Source organism: Carassius gibelio, chromosome A16 (genome assembly GCF_023724105.1).
Source record: "Carassius gibelio isolate Cgi1373 ecotype wild population from Czech Republic chromosome A16, carGib1.2-hapl.c, whole genome shotgun sequence".
In the NCBI taxonomy this organism is placed as follows: domain Eukaryota; kingdom Metazoa; phylum Chordata; class Actinopteri; order Cypriniformes; family Cyprinidae; genus Carassius; species Carassius gibelio.
Window position 1 is genome coordinate 1726669 of NC_068386.1, and position 11525 is coordinate 1738193.

The 11525-nt window shown below is 35.4% G+C and overlaps 1 protein-coding gene across 2 annotated transcripts in view; it reads right to left on the minus strand.

Annotated features, from left to right (window-relative positions):
• The window catches only part of LOC128030323 (mannosyl-oligosaccharide 1,2-alpha-mannosidase IA), a 197445-nt gene that overhangs the window by 83225 nt on the left and 102695 nt on the right, over positions 1–11525 (minus strand). The window lies entirely within an intron of this gene.

The following is an 11525-nucleotide window of genomic DNA, read 5'->3' on the forward strand; positions in this document are numbered from 1 at the left end:
GCTATAAAATGCTGTTAATAAAGCACAGTTCTTTGCTGATAAAGAGTTGGACTGAAGGAGTCTGAGATACGTGCTCAAGCAATGATGTGATGATGTATAAATGCTTCCAAACCAGTCAGATGAGCCGCTTTTCATCTCGGCTAGGCTAACATTCTTTAACCAGTTTTATAGATCTATTGACCCCACATTTCTGTAAAGTCCAATATCTATTGTCAATAATGCATCAGGTCAAAACACAGGTAAAACGGATCAATAACTTAAATTACACCCAATGCACTTTGTCCTGTTGATGCTGGTCTTGCAAAAAAAAAAAAAAAACTATGCTGCACTGGGTGTTGTGTAATAGTCTGCTGTGAAGGGCTTAGATTAAGGGTGCAAAACCCTTTTAAATTATAAAACACAACAAAATTCATTGCAAAGTCTCCAGTGGTCTTAAAGACTTCATAGAAACACGAGTGAAGGTCACTAGACCACATTTTATTCTGAGTAACTAGAAGAAAAAAATGCAATTAAAATCGATGTAAGCAAGATTCTAGCTCTTAAAAGAATAGTTAACCCAAAAGAAAACTAAAATAACTGCTTTATTCCACAATTCTTCTCTTTCATGTCAGCAATTGTGAAGTTAGTAAAAATTACAATTACTAAAACTAAAGCAAAAAAAAAAAAATTTAAAAATGAAAAAAAAAAAAATTACATATTTACTAAAACAAACTGAATTGAAAAATATGAATTGATAAAAAAACAAAACAATTCAAAATATTAATAAATTATGGAAGCTTGTTTCCCTTGTTTCCATCATGGGATAAAAACTAAATAATAAAGATAAAATACCCAATTGTGACATCTCGCAACTCAATTCTGAGAAAAAAAAAAAGAAGAATGGCGAGATATAAACTCAGAATTCCAAGATTTCAATGGTGAGAAAAAAAAAAAGTCTGAATTGTGAGATAAAACGTTGCAATTAGCTTCTTTTTTTTTCATGGCAGAAACCACAAACACAAATAATTGCAAGGTCTAATTAAATTAAACTTTTGGAATTACCTTTTTTTTATAAAAAAAATTTCTTGGCAGAAACGGGCTTCCATAGTAAAAATCGTAATAGTATATAACTAATACTAGAATAACAGTGCATTCAGCAAGACCGTGTCAAAAGCAGTGACCTGTTACTCTGAGTCTCCAGGGAGAAGAGGAGACGAGAGGTTCAGGAAATGAGATGTGATTAAAGGACACAAGTGTGATAAGAACGGAGAGCACATGCTGCCGGGAGCCGCTGGTGGCCCAACCACAGTCAATCCCATTAAAGCCTACAGAACATCTACAGTTACAGGAAACAGGCGTGAGATTGGAGCGGCTCGACATCACGGGTTGTTCCTGTGACCGGTAAAGTGGTGTTCCTGTCAAACCAGCACGTTTCACCACAGGCTGGAAGCAGTTGATGTCTGCTGTGTGTTTTAATGAACAGCTTACGTTCCTGACCTACATGTTATAGCGGTGAACGTATTAAGGAGCTGCATCCAGCTTTAATCTGTTATCTGTGACAGGATGTGACTAGTAAACAATGCATTACGACGGCTAAACTCATGCACTCGTGTTTTTCTACATGCAGCAGGTTGGGAAAACTAAAGCAATTTTTTTTTAAAGCATGAAATTTGCAACCCATTTCACGTCATTATCAGACTAGGAACATGCATTTAAAAAGTAAACAGTGTTATTTTGAAGTTATGTCTGACTAAGTCCAAACACTTTAACACTGACAAAATAAACATGGCATAAACATCATCTTCTTTAGATGAAATCAACCTAAAAATAACTTGAGCTTTGCAATGCAATACAACAAACTGGTTGTGTGAGTCATCCAGCAAAGTTAAGCCCACTTTATATTCTAGTCAAGAACTATAAACTTGCATAGAGAAAGTCAAGTTTTGTTTGTGTGTGTATGTTTTAATGTGACATGTATAAATCATGAAATCAATATCAAAGCAACAGATAATCTTCCCCTTTGCCACAGCTCTCAAAATCTCATTTCATGTCACATATGCATGAACTCATTTTGTTTTTTAAATAAATGCACACACATTTAAGAGCTCCAGCAGATGGGAAGATTATTAGTGAATAACGACTTAAAATTGCATGCCATATGCATGACTGTTATTATAATTATATGATTTGTTTTGGCCATTTTGGAGCTTGACTGCATAAACCATCATCTTCTTTCCTTGGTAAACAGAAGCTGACTAAAACAACCTCCAAACTCTCTTTGTGTTTCATGGAAGAAAATAATATAGCTTCAGAATTACAATGAGGGGAGTAAATTAAAACTGTTCATATAGGCCTAAATTTAAGATTTGTGTGTTTGAATTGCATATAAAACCCATTTCCAACCCATTTGAATTACACAGTTTTACCAAAATAATGAGCTTAGGTAAGATTTCTGCATGCAAAAATCATCTATTTGATTTAAATATTTTCTCAAAATACATTCCTTCAAATTGCTTACAATCACCATAGTCTGTTCATTGTGAAAAATTGTTTAAATGGATGAACATGGTTAAATTATGGATAGCAAGCAATATTCAGTTAGTAAAAATGTATGAGACTCAAACAAATGCATTGATTCTAACATGATTACGGTGTTTTTAAAATGCATTCAGTTTTTTACCGAACTCTGACCCATTTCATTAATGCATAACTGTATGATCCAAATGCAATACATTTACACCAAAATATTTTTGGAGGTAGTGTTGCTTTTGCATGAATTGAGGTAGTTGTTTCTCAAGCAGATTACACTGAGATTGAGCTGAAACGTTTCCTCTGGCTCTGTGTTTAACTGCGAGTTTCTGGAGTTCATTCAATCGCTCTTCTCATCCAGTTGCCAAAAGAGGCCGAGATGTTGGAGGTTATTTGAAGGTCGGCTTTGATTGTTAGTTTGTCTCAGTTTTGGTGAAAAGCAAGCGAAGGAAAGCGAAGTTTCCATGGACACACGGTAGATCGAGTTGGGCTTCATTAAAAATCCCACAATGCTCCTCTGCGTTGGCGCCTCCAGACCAGACACAGGGGGTTTAGGGGTGGATTTGGAGACGGTCCAGGGTCAGTCTTGTACATTCCAACTGGCATGTAACACATTTGTTCTCTCCGTCTGGAAGTGGCGGGCTGCACAATGATTTGCTCCATTTATAAGCCTCAACAGATGCAAGATTCCCAATCCAAACTACTGTTTCTAACTAGGCTGGACCTGGAGAAACAGGGACTGACTCACAATAACAAAGTCATTTAGTAACACTTTTGTTATACTCACTATTAACTAGCTGCTTATTAGCATGCATGTTCCTAGCATATTTAATACTTATAAAGTACATGTTTATGCCTTATCTTGCATGACTATATTTGTGACCCTGGACCACAAAACCAGTCTTAAGTGTAAATTTTCCCGAGTTTGAGATTAATGCATCATCTGAAAGCTGAATAAATTGGCTTTCCATTGACGTATGGTTGATTAGCATCAGAGAATATTTGAAAATCTGGAATAAATGGAAATCTGAGGGAGTAGAAACATCTAAATACTGAGAAAATCACCTTTGAAGTTGTCCAAATACAGTTCTTAGGAATGCATATTACTAATCAAATATAACGTTTGATATATTCATGGTAGGACATTTACTAAATATCTTCATGGAACATGATCCTAATGATTTTTGGCATCTATCTTTAATCTATCATTTTGACCCATACAGTGTTTTTTTGTTTTTGTTTTTTTTGCCTATTGCTACAAATACACCCCAGAAACTTAAGTTTTCGTGGTCCAGGGTCACATTTTCGATTTCTTACAGCATCAGTACTTTATCGGAGTATTTTTATTTAGAGAAACTTTTATTTTATAACATTCCAACTGGTTCGTATTTTGAACTGGAGAAATCACCACATGCTATGTCGTGAATAATCTGATTGTTTTCAATAAACCTGTTAAATCGGTTCGTGAACTGCACTAAATGATTCACTCACAAATTTACAAACAGGTCAGAGTGAGTCTTCATGAGTCAATGACTCAATGATTCAAATGATTCAGTCAGAGTTATATTTGAAATATTTAAATCTTTTGTATGACAAGCTCCCCTCCCCCAGGTATTTTGAGCAGTAGATAATAGTGATAAATAAATGACACTTTTGATAACACAGAAATTTGTCCCCCACACTTTTTCGGTCAAGTGTGTTCATATAGAGGTTTTCAAGAGCTGGTGTGAATAAATGAAAATTTTAACTCAAAGAGACAGGATAGTTTGCGCATGACCTGATGTTTTATTTGTACCTAGAAGTCGAGAAGAACATCACGGAGCACTAAACTCTCTTGCAGTGTGTGTTTCATTCATACTCGAAGCCAGAGGGCGCTCTCGAGCAGAAAATCATACCAGGAAACTCCTAATATGGGCAACAGCGTCCAAGGTTTTATTATTATAAAACCTTTTATACAGTCTATGAGAAAAACAGACACGATTGCGACAATGTGTTTTTTTCAAGTCATCTCCAGCAGGTGATAAATAAAGTATATGAAAAATGCTATTATTACAGTATAAAAACTATTCTGCCTTATTGTGTTTAAAAAAGTGTTTGTAGTATATAAAGAGTTCATTATTATTTGTTATTGTCCAGCAGTTATAGATTTATAAGCCAATTAAAAGCTAGAAATCAGAGAAAATTTTAAGTTGCCTATAGTATCCTACCAGTCAGAAGTTTTTTGAACAGTAAGCCTGTTAATGTTTTATAAAGTAGTATCTTCTGTTCACCAAGCCTGCATTTATTTGATAAAGTACAACAAAACAGTAAAATTTGGAAATATTTTTACTAGCCTATTTAAAATAACTTTTCTATTTTAATATATTTCAAAATGTAATTTAATGAGATTTCAAAGCTGATTTCAAATAAATGCAGGCTTGGTGAGCAGAAGAGACTTCTTTAAAAACAAAAAAATCTTACTGTTCACAAACTGTTGACTGGTAGGCTATATAGATAGAAACGTTATATTGTAATGTTTTATATATATATGTATGTATGTATGTGTGTATGCATGTATGTGTGTGTAATTTCTGTCCCCCTCACTTCTGAAAAGATGGCTATGCCCCTGTTGTAAACAACCGTAGCTGTTTTAAAGAAGAGCACTTTAAATGCATCTGAATCAGCAGAATGCAAATGCAAACTCACAGCCAGAGACACGTCTGAAAAAACTGAATTACATTAGCACATTCAGTGTGCCTTCACAGTGTCTGGGGCACAGCGCTGTCATTGATTAGGTGTTACAAACAAGTTTGTCAGAAATGCATGGATTTAAGTGAGAGCGCATCTGCAGTTTTATCCCGTGACTTCTCACCGATTGATTACAGGTCCAATGCAATCGATGCACTTGATCACAGAAGTGGAGAGAAACATTAAGCTGTTACTCTGACATTGATTTTTCAGTGCTGTTTATTAGGGCGGCATCAATATTACTATTGCTCATATTTAGGATTAGTGATGTGATCAAAGCTCAACATTCGGTGCTAAAAGAGTATCACAGAGACTTGAATGCAAAACAGTAAGCAACCAACAAGCAACATTCAGAACATATCAATTATCTAGCAAACCACCCACGACACCCTTATAACTATATAGTAACGTTCTGGCAACGTCCCACAACACTATCAACCACATAGTAGCAACACCCAACCAACTTACCCAAAACACCCTACTGTAGCAACGACACACTGTAGCAACATGCTAAGAACCGATTAGCAACCTCTAAGGTTACAGCTCTTCATGTTTCTTTGATGGCAAAGTTAAAGGTTGCAACAAAAACTAGATGTGCGATTTTCATGCACATCTCGTCAGTAAAGAAGCTCCTGTGATTAGGAGTATATCTCCAGCACGTGTGTTCAGATCAGGGTTGCCAGGTTTTCATAACAAATCCTGCCAAGTTGCTTCTCAAAACTATTCCAAAACTAGCCCAATCGCGCCTCCAGAAGGTTCCCCGACAAAAATTGCTTCCCGGGGTTAAAATATACGTTTCTTTTAGCAGGGTTGCCTTGGTAAAATTCGCATTTTAGGGGCTAAATATCATGTTATTGGTATTGGGGTTGAAAAACAACCGCAGACTTGGCAACACTGGTTCAGGTGGAGCGGCAGTTACTACACAAAGCCGTAGTCTACCGACAACTAACACAAAATCACTTTCAAAATCGACAAAGAATCGACAAAGAAAATAATTTTACCAAGGCAACCCTGCTAAAAAACGTATATTTTAAACTCGGGAAGCAATTTTTAATGGGGAACCTTCTGGAGGCACGATTGGGCTAGTTTTGGACTAGTTTTGAGAAGCAACTTGGCAGGATTTGTTGTGAACACCTGGCAACCCTGATCTGAACGCACGTGCTGGAGATATACTTCTGATTACAGGAGCGTCTTTACTGACGAGATGTGCATGAAAATCGCATTCGATTTTTTGCACAGCCCTAAAATATACTTTTGTTTCGTTTAAGCTTTTTCCAAAAATGTATTTATTTATTTTTATTACAGTTTCTGTTAAAAATCGAGTTAATTCATCTTTTAAATCTGTTTTATAGAAATCAGCAGTTTGCAAATTCACATTTGTTCTGTTTTGTGCATTTTGTTGCAAAGGCTCCATTTAAACTTTGAATTCTGGACGTTTATGTCTATTTGCATACCCAACAGTGATTGGTTTATCTTTCTTGCATCTTTTAAGCTCCCAGCAGTAAAGCAACAGCACCGAAGCCCAAGACATGATTCTTATCCTCCAAGCACTGCGCTCTCCTTCAGCAAACGCAGATCGAGTTTAATGATGTAAAGCTTGTTCTGAAACCCTTTGATGAAAACGGAGACCTGAGTGCTTTATCTTCAGCTGTCTGTCTACGAGTCCTGCTCTCTGGTTCCTGGTCTCTCTATTACAGCAGTGTTAGTGTATCCTGTGACCCCGCTGACCTCTGGCTCTGCCTGTAATGAACAGTAATGGCCTGCAGCCTCGAACAGCAGGAGACTCTCACCACGAGAGCCGCTAAATGAGAGCGAGAGAGAAGGTAATGCGTAATAGATGGAAACCGGCCGATAGTGCAAATAAAGGAGAAGCAGGAGGCATAAGTGCTCTAACGGAAATGAAAAAGCCAACAATATACAGGAAGTGAGGAAGAAAAACAACGGGATGGAAAAAAGGAGCTGAATTAATGCAGACCGGGAAAATAAAGGACATGCATGTCATCATAACCTTTGTAGTCACCTGATGGAGGAGTAGTGGTTCACTAATTCACGTTCTTTTAAGGTTGATGATACATAAAAATCTAGTTAATTCATCTTACAAACCTGTTTTATAGAAATCAACAGTTTGCATTCATTCATGGGTTTAAATTTACATTTATTTCTGTTTTGTGTATTTCGTTGCAAAGCGTCCATTTGACCAATTTATAATATATCTTGTATGACAGCAAAATAGGTTGCAATCGTCATTTTTGGGGCAAGAATAAGCAGCAAATGTAACCAAAGTGAAACTTCTTGTACTACATCTAACTCTTCGCATCATTGAGGAACCAAAAATGGTTTTTCAATAGCATTTCTGTGAAAAAAAATGGTATTTGAACTACTTTAAATTATGAGTTAAGCTAGAGTTGAAAAGAGCGTTCCCAACTAATGGCTTCACACACTCAATCAAAGAGTGCAATCAAAACAATGCAAACCCATACACATGTACTGTCTAGTTCAGCTCTAACTCTATCCTAAATTACAGATGTATTCAGTTTGGAAAGAATTAAAATCACAAAGTACGCCTGTGAAATAAAACACAACCTCCCCTCAGGGAAAACTAGTCCTGTCTGAACAGAGCCTGAAGCGAAACTACAACACAAGTGAAACATTCATTAAACAGTTTGATCTTTCAATCAAACGATCTACAACTCGCACGGGATGGACGCGTTCTAATCGTTAATAAAGTCATCGAAATAGCTTTCATCACATCATGCCAGATCTTTTCATGGCCGTTGTTGCTCTGTCATTGAGTGTAATTTCGCTTTTAATGACTAATTTCCACCATCTGTCCAACCCTTACATTTACATGGTCCAATTTTGCAATTGTGGCCCAATGGTTAGAGTCAGATGCAAATATCACAGGTTCGAGTCTCGATGCTGGCAGGGATTTTTCTATGCAATTGTGTTGGTAGAAAATCACAAAATGCATTTCTAGTCTCAACATGATTTGTTCTTCAGATATTACTCTTTAAAAGAAAGAAGTATCAGCTTTATGCAAAATGACATACATATGGTTCTTGACCATTGAAAATGTCTACAATATTTGTGCAGTTTGCTCATGGAGCCACATTGAGATCTCCATATCTCTGTTTTTGAAACTTCGAGGGCCTTTAAAATGAAGATACCAAAATAAAAGTTTATTAAGAACCAGAATCTAAAAGGATGTTAAGATATCTTTAATACCTCTTGAGTTACAGGCAGGTAAACTTGAGGCAAAAAGTGCTTTCTTTGCCATTTCTGAATGCCCCCATTGGCATACAATGAAACAAATATGGCTAAAATCAACAGATTTCACTAGTAGACCTAACAATCTCCATCTACAAATAAAATAATGATGCTTCCAGCTTTCTAAAGTCATTTTTACACCCCTCTAATTTGGCTCCAAATCTCAGGTGAAACTTGCCATTCTGACCCCCTTCAACAAAATAGTGGATTACTCCGTGAATAAACATCTGTGCCATTTAATATATTGGCTTTCATCACTATATCTGTCTTTCTATGGAAAAAACTTCAGCTGGGGACAGTATATTACAGTATATTGTTTTTATCATCAGCCACTGTAATAAGTTTTAATAATGCCACTGTTTGCATTAACCAGCACCAATAATAATATGTTTTTGCTTTTCGCTCCCATGTTAATAACACCTGTGAAAACTAGCAAGCAAAAACAATAATTCTCTATTTTAGTGTGTGGATCCTTTCTGAATTATTCATTTCCTGTTTTCGACTCTGTTTTCTAGTTTGCTTCACAATAATGAAAAGAAACATCCCTAACGTACAGAACAGGTACTGAATATGAAGGGAGACAGAGAAAAAGACATGCATTAAAAACAATATTAGATATGAGCATTAGAAACACGCAGGTACAGGAACATCCCAGTGACTTTCAGTCCATCAGCATGTTTTTGACAAGTCGGCTAAATTCAGATGCAATCTTCCTGCGTGTCTATTTACTCATGGGATTGAACTAAAGGACACGGCATTCAATTTCATACTCGGCTTCACAGGGACACGTAAAGATCAAGGAACTTGTAAGAGGCGGGAAACCTGTGCGCGGTAAGAAACGCACAACCCTGTTGGATTATCGGATTAGTCGTTTCACAAAGTAGGACGTCTTTTTTCCCAAGCTTGAAAGAATTTGTCACAAAATGACTAATTCACATCCTGCATCGATCATCCGATTGGCAAGGCAGATAGTTTCCCGAGGCTAATTGGGTTGCTCTGACAGAAAACAGCAATTAAGTGATAAAGGACTGGAGTTTGACCCTGGAGTCTGTGGGACGTCGCTCTTCTGTTAGAAAACACTTAAACTATTCATAACTATTCAGTAAGGTGTCAGAAAAAAGATTCAATTTCTGTGTTTTTGCCACCACAGAAACTACCCCAGATAGCCCCGCCCCTAAAGCAACTACAAACCATCTGTGATTGGTCAATTTAAATGTCAGCCAGACAGACGTTGCAGTTCTATCTAAGCTCGGCTCTTGGTCAAAATACTGTCCTACAGAGCACATGAGAAAACAATTCGCTCAGTTTGATGTCAGATGAGAGGACAGTGCTGATCTCATTCCCACACTGACCTTTCATATTGTCTACAACCGGCTAAAATCCATGTTCCTCACTTCTGATTGTAAAGCAGTATTCCAAATGTCAAGTTTGTTGATATTTCTACAATACAGTATTACAGTACTGGAGCAGGTCTAAAGCTGCAGGTCTCTGAATGCATTGAAAGCAGACTGATGCTTATGAAGAGAGTCATAAAGTGATTTCACGAGAACACAATTAATATATTTTAAATGATAACTGAGGTTGCAACAGGAGACAGAATTATATTATATAATTTTAGAATAAAAAATAATTGTGAAATAAATTTTTCCAGAAATACAAAATGGTATTAATAATAAATGCTTGATATGACATGCATAGAAAATGTACATATTTCATTGTTTAACTATATCTATAGATGTTAACTACAACTATAAACAAATGACATTAAATAGAACCAAACTAGAGTCACTAAATGATTTATAAATGATAAATAATTTCTTAAAACCTATTTATTGTTCTGAACATATATCATGCTAGTAACATGCTAATAATGGTAGAAACATGTTAGCGACATGCTAGCGACACCTGCCAATCATGCTACAAAAATAATAGCAACATGCCAGTAACCTGCTAATCATGCTAGAAACATGCTAGCTACATGCTAGTAACTTTGAAATCATGTTAACGACATGCTATCCACTTGCTAATCATGCTAAGAACATGCTAGTCACTTGCTAAATATACTAATGACATGCTAGTATCATGCTAGCAACATGCTAGTCACTTGCTAATCATGCTAAGAACATGCTAGTCACTTGCTAATCATGCTAGGAAAATGCTAGTACCACACTAATCATGCTAGAAACATGCTAGTGACATGCTTGTAACTTGCCATTGAACTTAAAACTGTTTTAACTTTTCAAACTTTTCCAACTCTCTAGTCAGGCAACAACTGCTTAAAACTTTCACGCTAGGCTTTCTCAAGCCAACTTAAAGTTTGTCTTGACAAACTTTTTTATCTAGTTCATTATATTGTTTAACTATATCTATACATTTTAACTATAACTATAAACAAATGACATCAAATAGAACCAAACTAGAGTCACTAAATGATTTATAAATGATAACTAATTTCTTAAAACCTATTTATTGTTCTGAACATACACACACACACACACACACATACATATATATATATATATATATATATATATATATATATATATATATATATATATATATATATATATATATACACACACTGTATGTATATAAAATGGCATACAATAACAAAAAAAGGCATAGTTGTATTGTCACAAAAATCTAAATGAAATAAAAATATAATAAAATATATAAGTTAAATATACATTTTCTATTTTATTATATTTTATAAATTTCATTTTAAGATGTTTAAAGACATATTTAATCAAAACAAAACAAATAATAAAAATTTTAACCACATTATAAATATTATCTGATTTATTAAATTCAACTAAATTTAGTAAAATCAATTTATGATGCATAGACCTCATAAACAAAAAATCTAAATACATATCTTTACATACGCATACAAATGTGCATACAATAGCAATAAATCTGCATTTTTTGCATCGCCACAAAAACGTGTGTTGGTCTAATTAGACTATAATGAATTGTCGTGGATAAATTCCTCTTCCTGTCATTCCAGTTCCAATTTTAATTAA